The sequence below is a fragment of the Cibotium barometz genome, chromosome 6 (assembly GCF_041138505.1).
Source record: "Cibotium barometz isolate CiBa-2024 chromosome 6, ASM4113850v1, whole genome shotgun sequence".
NCBI classification, from domain to species: domain Eukaryota; kingdom Viridiplantae; phylum Streptophyta; class Polypodiopsida; order Cyatheales; family Cibotiaceae; genus Cibotium; species Cibotium barometz.
The window spans coordinates 24139515-24150485 of record NC_141051.1 but is presented as its reverse complement, the minus strand read 5'-3'; the positions used below and the strand labels follow the sequence as shown (position 1 = coordinate 24150485).

General features: G+C 41.6%; 1 protein-coding gene across 1 annotated transcript in view; it reads right to left on the bottom strand.

Annotated features, from left to right (window-relative positions):
• Positions 1-10554: 10554 nt before the first annotated feature.
• The window catches only part of LOC147637542 (uncharacterized), a 79589-nt gene continuing 79172 nt past the window's right edge, over positions 10555-10971 (bottom strand). The window contains exon 20 of the mRNA XM_086798906.1: positions 10555-10816. The gene's annotated coding sequence lies outside the window, so the exon portion shown is untranslated. The remainder of the gene's footprint in view (positions 10817-10971) is intronic.

Here is a 10971-nt window from a genome sequence, read left to right as displayed (position 1 = left end):
GATCTGGTTCGGGAGGGTGGTTCCTCCTCTTCCCCAAACCCAGAGTACCTCAACCCTTCTTCCATGAACTCTTCACTACTAGTTTCAATGGTGGTTAGGTTCTTTAAGACACTTAAGAGAGTACTTACTGAGTGGCGTGAACCCACTTTTTAGATAGGAAGATCCTGGGTGATTCGATGCACTATTGTGAGTTGTAAGATCGTCTTTGATGAGCTTTCCAGATCTTAAGTGCGTGTATGTATGATTTGATAAGCTACTTTGATGACCCAATTAAGTTTTGATCCGATTCTGTCGATCTGTTTCTGAGGCCGTGAGATTGTAGAGAACAATTCACGGCATGAAGTGTCAGAAAACAGTTCATGTCCTACAAATTTTTGCGCTTTCACGTGTTTAAAATTTTTTGCTCTCTTGGGGTCAGAACTCCTCGTTACCTTGTTATAGGTGTCAACCTTTTCAAGACTTCTTTAGCCTTATCCTGACTATACCAAGCTCGTGAGTTGGATTTGATTAAGGAATGAGATTGTAGAAAAACATTCAAGTCGTGAAAATATAAGGTTTCACGTCATGAAAATATAATGGGTACATGTCGTGAAAGTTTTCTAAAATGGTTCACGTCGTGAACAGAAAATGGTTCACGCCGTGAAGAGTTTTGAAATATTCACGTCGTGAACGATTTTCTGCACTTTCACGATTCTTGATTTTGTCAGACCTCGTGGTGTCAGAGATGTCAGGATAAAGTTACTTATTTTTGGCAAGATAATCTAGTGATTTGCGACGTTAATCGGACGCTAATGCCGGGAGTGGTTCGTGATGTGAAGTTGCAGAAAATGGTTCACGACGTGAACATTTTCCTGCAGTTTCACATGGAAACTTCTCGCGTCAACTATTATGATTTTGGATGCAAAATACTTATCCAACGTTCCCAAAATGATTGTGTCACATCTAAGAAATGGAATATAAGTTCAAGACACAGTCAATGACTCCTTATTTTTTAGATTTTTGTGAATTTTTAAAAAAGAAAAAAATAAAACACCAACCTGCTCATTCACGTTGATGCTTCCAATGATGCAAATATCAAAATTAACTAGAAAAAACAATGAAGCTCTATTCTTGGACCACTCCACCACATATATACACAACAAATACAACCAATTTTATATGATTTTTTACTTCTACACAAATCTTATCCATTCATTTCCTACACAATGCACTACCAGAATGCAAAGGCAATCATGAATATTATGCAATGGAAGCTGAAACTCCAAGAGGAAGGAAGAAACAATGGTGTTTCCTCGACAACGGCACCAAAAATGTTATGGGCTACCACGTTGGCACTTACCAATGTTTCGAAAATGAGTCCCTTGTTGCGGCCTCTAAGCTCACTTGTTAAGCTTCAAACCTCCAAGCTCCACTCCATGCTGTCACTGTAGAGTCGCTCACACCGTCGCATAAGGCATTATGTCCTTATATACATTTGATCTTTATTCACACTTGGGCGCCCAAAACGTAACTAGGCCTTGGGTAGCCAATATCTCATAATGTACAACTTTTATAATGTCGTTTCATGATACTTATTAATGTCCTCAATTGGAGGAGCATAATTGTTAATCCAAAATGGGCTTAACACAATCTTACATGTAGAAAAATTTTCAACCATAGCAACAAAGTGCTTAAAGCACATAAAAACCTCTGATTTTTTATTTCAATGGATATACCTAAGTATGTTTAGAATAATCATCAATGAATGTGACAAAATAGAGGTAGCCTCCAATAGATGGTATCCTCGTATAACCACATATATCACTGTGTATAAGCTCTAATTTTTGGACAGCTCCAGCTAAACCATCTTTGGGAAATCATACCTGCAGCATTTTTCCAAGAATAAAACCCTCACAAACATGTTTGATAAGCTCAAGTCATGCATATGCAAATGTTACCATATTATAGTAGTGATGTGTGTGAACACACTTAGGACCGCCGGGGCACTTTTTCCCTCACTAGGAGGTTTTTTCCCCCGTGCATTGTATATACGCCCATTATCTTCTAGGGCTTGTTATCTTTCATTTTTGGCACTCATAATACACTACTGTGTTGTGCTCAAGCTTCCTCATCTTCTTGAAGTTGTGTGTGCATTCCTGCAACCCTAATTCCAACAATTGGTATCAGAGCAGGCTTCCTCCTCCCGGGCAGCATCACCGGCACCTGCCGCTTCATCTCCTCCGATTGCGACGAGGTTTCACGAGCGTTTGCAGGTTAGTATATGTCGTGGGAGGGCCCGTAGGGCTTGTTCGTTTCAGAATTTTGATCTGAAGTCATTTCGCCCTCCGTTTTTGCATTCCAAGTACTGCGCAGGCAAAATCGTTCTACTGTGCAGATTTTCTGTCAAGATTAAAATCTGCAGGACAGGTGCCCATTCGTCTGTTTTGGGCTGTGCTATATAGCACAGGTCGATTTTATACAGGTTTACCTCTTACAGACAGCATTTACATCTAGTAGTACAGTCATTGGCCATGGCTGACAACAATGATGTATTCCGCATGTTGGCTGCTGAGGATAAGTTGGATGGCACCAACTATCCATTGTGGGCATATATGATGCGACATGTATTGGTAGCAAAGGGGTTATGGAACATTGTGCAGGGTATTGATGCACGTCCTATTGTGGCTGGGAATGCTGCAAACACATCAGAAACAGGTACTGTTGATGATGGTGCAGGCACAAGTGCTGTAGCAGCTGTTCGAGAACCACCACTTTCAGCAGAGCAGATTCGTTGGGATGGTAGAGATGCGCAGGCTCATGCCTTGATTGCGCTGTCTGTCAAACGTACCATTATCCCACATATTCGCTCCTGCAGGACTTCTAAGGATGCTTGGGATGTACTTGCCACATTGTATCAGGCAAGAAATGAGGCTCGTGTTGCTTACCTCCGAAAACAGTTGGAGAGTGAGCATATGAACGAAGGTGATTCTATGGATAGCTTTTTGACAAAGATCAAGGATTTCAAAGAGCAGCTCATTTCTGCAGATGAAATCCTGTCAGACAGTTCACTTGTGCAGACTGTTTTGAATGGTCTACCAGATTCTTATCAGGGTTTTGCTTCCACTCTTCGCTTGATGATGAAAGGCAATCCCAATGCCTTATCATTTGAGGAGTTAGTTTCTGTTTTACTGCAAGAAGACCAGTCAAGGCAAAACAGGAATATTATGCATGTCGCAGATCAAGCTTTCGTTGCTAGTCAGAGAAGCGGGAAAGGTAAAGCTGGCTTTTCTTCTAGTAAGCAGAAATCTGCAAATGCTGCGCAACCAAAGAAGGAAGACAAAGATGAGAAGAAGGGTGACAAACAGAAGACATTTTGCAAGTACTGTAAGGGAAATGATCATGTCATCAAAGCGTGTCCTAAGCTGGCTGCGAAAGAGGCTAAGAAGAAAGAGGCTGGTATGGCTGTTGCAGATGCCTCTCCTTCTAACAATGAATCTGCTAATGTTGTTCAAGATACAGAATGGGCATTCAATGCGCAGTGCAGTTATGACCCATCTTTGCATGACACATGTATGTCTGCAGTAGATTCAGATGTATGGTACTTTGACAGTGGTGCCACTAAGCATATCACCTCGCAGCGCAGTTTATTCACTTTCCTTGAGTCTGCTCCCACAGGGAATACTGTCACTTGTGCCAATAACTCCTCTTATCCCGTTAAAGGAGTTGGACAGATTGTGCTGAATGTTGCAAATTGCAACACCTTTACACTTTTTGATGCATTGTATGTGCCAGGGATCAAAAAGAATCTGCTGTCAGTCTCCGCATTTGCCAAAACAGGTTTGGTTGTAAAATTTGTGGATGACAGATGTACTGTTCATGATCTCTCTTGTGGTGACATCATTGTAGCATCTGGTTCACTATGTCGAGGGCTGTATAAGCTCAATATGGATGGCAAATGTGTAGAGGATTCAGCATGTGCTATTATGGATACGCAGGCTATTTCAAATGCAAAACTGTGGCATGCACGTTTTGGTCATCTGAATTTTGCAAGTTTGCTGCGCCTGCAGAAATCTGAAATGGTGTCTTCTTTGCCTAAGCTTGAGGCACCTGTCAAGCATGTTTGTGAGGGCTGCATATTGGGTAAAATGCAGCGTGCTTCCTTTCCCAAAGATGGATCAGTGAGAGCTGAACGCAGATTGCAGCTTGTTCACAGTGATGTTTGTGGTCCCATGCAAACTCCATCATTTGGAAACTACCTTTACTTCGTGACTTTCATTGATGATTTTACCAGGCATGCATGGGTATATCCTTTGAAGGCAAAGTCCGAAGTGTTTTTGTGCTTCAAACAGTTTTTGGTTATGGCTGAAAATGTGTCAGAAAGTAAGATGGGCACCCTCCGTTCAGATCGAGGGGGGGAGTATATGTCTTCAGAATTTAATGCATTTCTGGCTGAGCGTGGGATAAAACACCAATGTACAGTGCCGTATACACCACAGCAAAATGGTGTGGCTGAGAGAAAAAACAGGTCTCTCATGGAAATGGCAAGATGTATGGTTAAGAGTCAAAGTCTACCACATGGTTTTTGGCTTGAGGCTGTCATGTGTGCCACTTATGTACTAAACAGGTGTCCCACCAAAGCATTACAGGTTGTCACTCCATATGAGGCTTGGCATAGCCGCAAGCCATCTGTTGGCCATTTACGTGTTTTTGGTTGCCTGGCATATGCATTAGTGCCTGTGCAACATCGCAGAAAATTGGATGACAAAGCTGTCAAATGTATTTTTGTTGGATATAGTGCTGAGAGCAAAGGCTATCGTTTGTATCATCCACAGACAAAGCGCATTTTGGTTAGCCGTGATGTTGTATTTGTGGAAGATGCAGTTCAGCCCTTGGTTTCATGTACTAAGGAGACAGATATCAGCTCACGTGATGTCTATGATACATTGTTGCCTCTTTTCAGTGGTGCACAGTCAAGTGCAATACCTCATGAGGCAGTTTTTCAGCCTATGCAGGTTTTAAATGATGGCACAGATCAGCCTATATCTGATGCAGATGTGCATGATGCACTTGAGGATGAGAGACAAGAGATTGAGGGCTCTAGGAACATGCCTAGATGGCTGGTGCAGACTTTGCGTGACAGCAAGTTGGATGCCCCTTTGTCTAGTCGCACTCGTTCTGGCTCTCATGGTGCCTCTTATGCGTCAGATTGTTATGCATTGGCTGTTTCTAGTATGTGCGATGAAAGTGAGCCTGTTTCATTTGATGAGGCACAAAGTTCAGAAAATTGGATGGCTGCTATGCAAGCAGAATACGATGCTATTATGAAGAATAGTACATGGTCTTTATGTGACTTGCCCCCTGGCAAGAAGGCCATTGGCACTAAGTGGGTATACAAATTGAAGCGTAAGGCTTGTTGCAAAAGGTTATGCTCAAGAGAAGGGCATTGATTTTGATGAGACTTTTGCTCCCACATGTCGTATGACCACTGTTTGTAGCATCTGTGCATTAGCAGCTCATAATGGTTGGAATGTACATCAGCTGGACATAAAGACTGCGTTCTTAAATGGAGATTTGCATGAGGAGGTGTATGTATCGCAGCCTCGTGGTTTTGTTCAAAGAGGGCAGGAAAACAAAGTGTGCAGGTTAAAAAAGGCTTTATATGGTTTAAAGCAAGCTCCACGAGCTTGGTATGAAAAAATACATGCATATTTGACTGCACATGGGTTTCAGAATAGTCCAACAGAAAGCACTTTGTATGTTAAACGTGTGGATGGTGTACATCTAATCATTGCTCTCTATGTCGATGACATGCTGCTCACAGGACCAAATGAGAGTCATATTGCTGATTTTAAGGCTGATTTGAATGCCTCTTTTGAGATGTCAGATTTGGGGCATTTGCATCATTATTTGGGGATACAATTTAAGCAGTGTGATGGAGGTATTGCTTTGTGTCAGACAAAGTATATTGAAACATTGTTGCGGAGATTTGGCCTTGAAGACTGCAAGCCTATTGCTACTCCAATGGAGACAGGTTTGAAGTTGAGTCTTCATGATGCTGGAGATCACTTTGATGTCACACTCTATCAGACAGCTGTTGGTTGCCTCATTTATGTATGCATTACGAGGCCAGACATTCAGTTTGCAGTCTCACAGGTGAGCAGATTTATGCATAGCCCAGGCATTAAGCATTGGCAGGCAGTGAAGCGTATCTTTCGCTATTTGAGTGGTACTCGGCATCTTGGGTTGTTTTATCCCAAGGGGGGATCATTGCCGCCAGATTTACATGTTTTTTCAGATTCTGACTGGGCTGGTTGTTATGACACACGCGTGTCCACGAGTGGTTTTTGCTTCATGCTTGGAAGCTCATGCATATCATGGTTGAGCAAGAAGCAGCCTACTGTGGCCACTTCTAGTTGTGAAGCTGAGTACAGGGCAGCTTTCACAGCTACGGTTGAGTGTGTGTGGCTCAGACGCCTTATGGCTGATTTGGGTGTTGGGCAGCCATCTGCCACCACCATCTTCACTGACAGTCAGAGCGCATTGGCAGTTGCGCGGAACCCAGTGTTCCATGCTCGTACGAAGCACATTGAGGTGCACTACCATTATGTCAGGGAGAGACTCTCTGCAGGAGAGATCAGTTTGGCTTATGTGCCAACACAGGATAACCTTGCAGACCTTTTCACAAAGGCTCTGCCTCGTGAGAAGTTCGAAGCTTTTCGCAAAGCTTTGGGCTTACTCCCTTTTGTGGATTCGTCCACATAGCTAGACACTTCCCTATACATGAGTGCTAGCTCTTGTTCACCGCATCACTCCAGGGGGGATTTGTTACCATATTATAATTGTGATGTGTGTGAACACACTTAGGACCGCCGGGGCACTTTTTCCCTCACTAGGAGGTTTTTTCCCCCGTGCATTGTATATACGCCCATTATCTTCTAGGGCTTGTTATCTTTCATTTTTGGCACTCATAATACACTACTGTGTTGTGCTCAAGCTTCCTCATCTTCTTGAAGTTGTGTGTGCATTCCTGCAACCCTAATTCCAACAGCAAACGCAAGCAAACTGCCAAAGTTCAAGTGACAAAAGTGTACATGCCACAACTTAGCATCACCCATTGTCTTTGTGACAAAAACTGTATAGACAACATGCTTTTGTCTTTCATATGCAACTAGCATGTAAAGGCCATGAGACAAGGTACTAGAAACAATAATTGTATTATCATCCTGCGACCATGAACAATACATCTGGCATCCATAAACAGAACCATTGAGCCAACCTTAGTAATGACAAGACAGATAACAAGTTCTTCTTGATCCCTGGTATATATGATACATCTAAGAGTGTGATTGTTTCACCATTTACAAAAGAGAGAACAAATTTACCAACTCCTTTTACATGATATAAGGAGTTGTTTACACATGTAACACTGTTTTCCTGTGGAGCAGATTCAAGTGATGAGAAAAAATTCCAAAGAGAAGTAACGTACTTCCTAGCATCACTGTCAAAATACCAGACATGTACATCTAACGGTCATGCATACATCTTTATGCGAAGGGTCATAACTGCCTTGCATAATGAAAGCCCAATCATCATGTGCATAGTTTGCAGATTCTTTGTTTTCTACAGTAGATGCTAACGCATCAGCTACAACCATACCCGAGTCTTTCTTTTTCTCCTTCTCTAGCCGCTTCCTACACTCATTAATGTAGTGACTAGGTTCTCTACAATAGTTGCATTTATCCTTTTTCTTTGGCTTGTCACCTTCCTTGTCTGCAAGCTTGCCCAACGACTCTGATTTCGGCTTGTAACTGCCCTGCGAAAAGGATTTACCTTTGCGTCTTTGTTAATTGGCAGTAAAAGCCTAATCTCATGTACACATGATAAATCTGTTTTGCCTGGATTGCTCTTCTTACAAGAGGAGAGAAACCAACTCCTCAAACTTTAAGACATTTGGATTATCTTTCACATGGTATAAGAAAAACCTTGACGCGAGTCTGGCAACGCATTCAAGACAGTAGACACCAATGAATTGTCATGATATACTTCATCAACACTGACCAACTGATCCTTAAAATCCTTGTTCTAAGGAAACTGTCCATGGAATCTCCGTCATTCATATGCTCACTTTAATTGCTTGCGTAGATAAGCAACATATGCTTCATTACGTACTTGGTAGAATGACGCAAGTGCATCTCAAGCATGTTTAACAATCCTGCATGACCGAATGTGAGAAATGATACTCCTCTTAACTGACAAGGCAGGTTACCAGGGCTAGTACCTCCTTGTTTTTGGGCTGAAGTAGTATATAAAGGTAACCCACAATATCAGTGGATTTGGTTCTACAACCGTGATGTGGAGCATACAAGGGTTGTTGCTATACATGTGAGGAATCCGCGAGAGACCCCATTTATTTGGGGAGTGGACAAAAGAACACTTCTTACCAAAGAAGAAATGTCAAGCTTGAAAGAACTAGGGTTTGTATTCAAGCCTAGACTATCGTCACTCAACACCTATAGTGGGATAATGTTTTGGCATTGAGGTAGGCTGCTCCCAAGTGTCAAAAGTAAACAAAACAAGAGATGGAGGCCTGATATTTCAAAAGAAGCATCGAAGAAATTGGAATCTACAACCATAATGGAGGCATTGTTCATTTTGAAGAAGAAGTTTTAAACCTAAAATTGATGTTGTGTTTTGCTTGCAACGCATGTGCCTATGTATCTCTTCCATCCCACTTTATTTGTTCATGTATAAAGAGATATGCTATCCCATGATAATGTACCATGTGAAACTGAGTCCGTGTCTGTGGATGTGCCTTCCGCATCATGTTCATCAAAGAAATTAAGACGTTTCTCAATACCAACCACAACATTCCATAACTCTTTGGCCACCAATGCATGCCATATCATATAGAATCATAACGAGTATTTGATCCTGTCAAGCTTATCTACAACGGATAACATCTGAAATACATCACTGTCTACCATTTCTGATAATACCCAAGCAAGTAATCACGTAACCTACAAAGTGCTAAGTGCTCCTTTGATGCAACCAAGGTGGTTGCTAATAAGACCGACTAACAATGGAGACCTACAAGGTGTATGAAAGAAATGTAGAGTAAAGTGAGTAGAAATTTTACTCTTAAGATATAGAGATCTATGACGTTGAAGTGCAACCCGTAGACAAGATCCAATGTGAGTGTCTATTGATGCTTTCTCATGTATCTACACACCCGTCTATAGTAGACATAACAGAACTACCAATGAAAAATAGTGTGAATCCAGTCCCAAAGATGTTTGCAAAAAACCGAAAACCACGTGAATGGCTTCCAAAACACGCCCGGAACGAAAACCTGACCGAAAAGCTGCAGTACAAAGTACTACACACTTGACGGTCCTCTTTCTTCTCCTAGTAGGGCTCCTTGATTCGATTCAAGAAAGATGACTCGGAATAAAGGATAGATAATAACACAAGGGTGAGGAGCATATGCTCTCATATAAAATATTGGAAAGAAGATTCCAAGAATGCGCGCACAATGGAAAGCTCTAGGAAGCACATAATTATATGATAGATAGATAATGAATGTATGATGTACAAAGATGATAAGTATATCCCAAGATGGGTGTATTAGCACAGGATAAAAACCTCCTCAAGAGAAAAAAGAGTGCCATGCCTGGTCCTAGGGTGATCACACACATCACTACTAAATATGGCACATCACTACCAAATATGGCTACATTGGAACCATCCATAGCTGCAAGGTGAAACAACTTCCAATGGCAAGGAAAGACGCCATGTAGGCCCTGCACATTCCATGAGACAACTCTCATGGTAAAGAGGCAAAAAACATAAATCTAGATTGGCACCTCATAGGTCTGCATTGCTCCTATAAGGGGTGGAAAGTTATCAAGTGTGATGGCAATTGCAACATAAGACACCATTGTCAACATGGACATCATCAACAAGATGCTCAAGGCGTGTACATGTAATTCATCTACATGCACACTTTGTTGTATGTTATCATGCAAGACACCCTCATGCAATAAATCCCTATGTAATACATCCTGCTATGAAGGTGATATATCAACATCCGCAACTTGCCACATGATAATCAAGTGAATCACGAGTGGGTGCATGTCTGTCAACCCATCTATAAACCCAAACAAGCCCATGTTTGGGGGCAACGAGGGCTTATTGATTGTGAACTATCTTTTGTCTAAGCAACCTACCGCAATCATTGTGGTTGGTGCAATCTCGGTTGATATGATTGTTCCTCATCCACCCTCCCATGATACTAGCCACATGACAACTGATTTTTCCTGGTCCTAGCCCTTATTTGGATAAATAAAATTTTAATTCTCCCTTCCCTTTAAGGGTAAACCCCTCAGTTTTCAAATTTGAGAAATTAGCTTGATAATAAAAAGACCCAGCTCTCCTCACTTTTGCCCACCACCCTTCCAACCTTATAAACACGTCTATAATTTAGTCTTGCACCATGTGCTTGGCAGCTTCATGGTCTTGTCTTGTATGAAATTAGTTCCATTATGTGCCTGACAATTGAAATGCATAAAAAGGAGACAAGGAACATCAAACTTCTCAACGAGCCATGCAAGAAGCCTTGAATGTAAAACCACTAGCTTGGAACTGCCATTCTCTCTCTAAATGCACTATTTTTTTTACAACTCGGTGCATCTGGAAATGCTCTTTTGCTACAGAAAGGGGCACAACTCAATGAATCTCAATTACTACTGGAGTTTTATTCAAATTTGTTCTCAGCCAAAAACGTACAAAGAGAGAAGATTGAGAAGCTTTTTGGCTCTCCTGTGAGAAATATGTCAGCCTGCAAAAGGGATGAGCATATATTCAGATAATTAAATAGCATGTAAACGCTTAATCATCAACAATGATTTCATTAGATAATCCATTGAAACACGAAATCATGTAAAATTATGCTACAAGACATGCATCTCTTAAGTACAAATGAAGCTCTTGTCC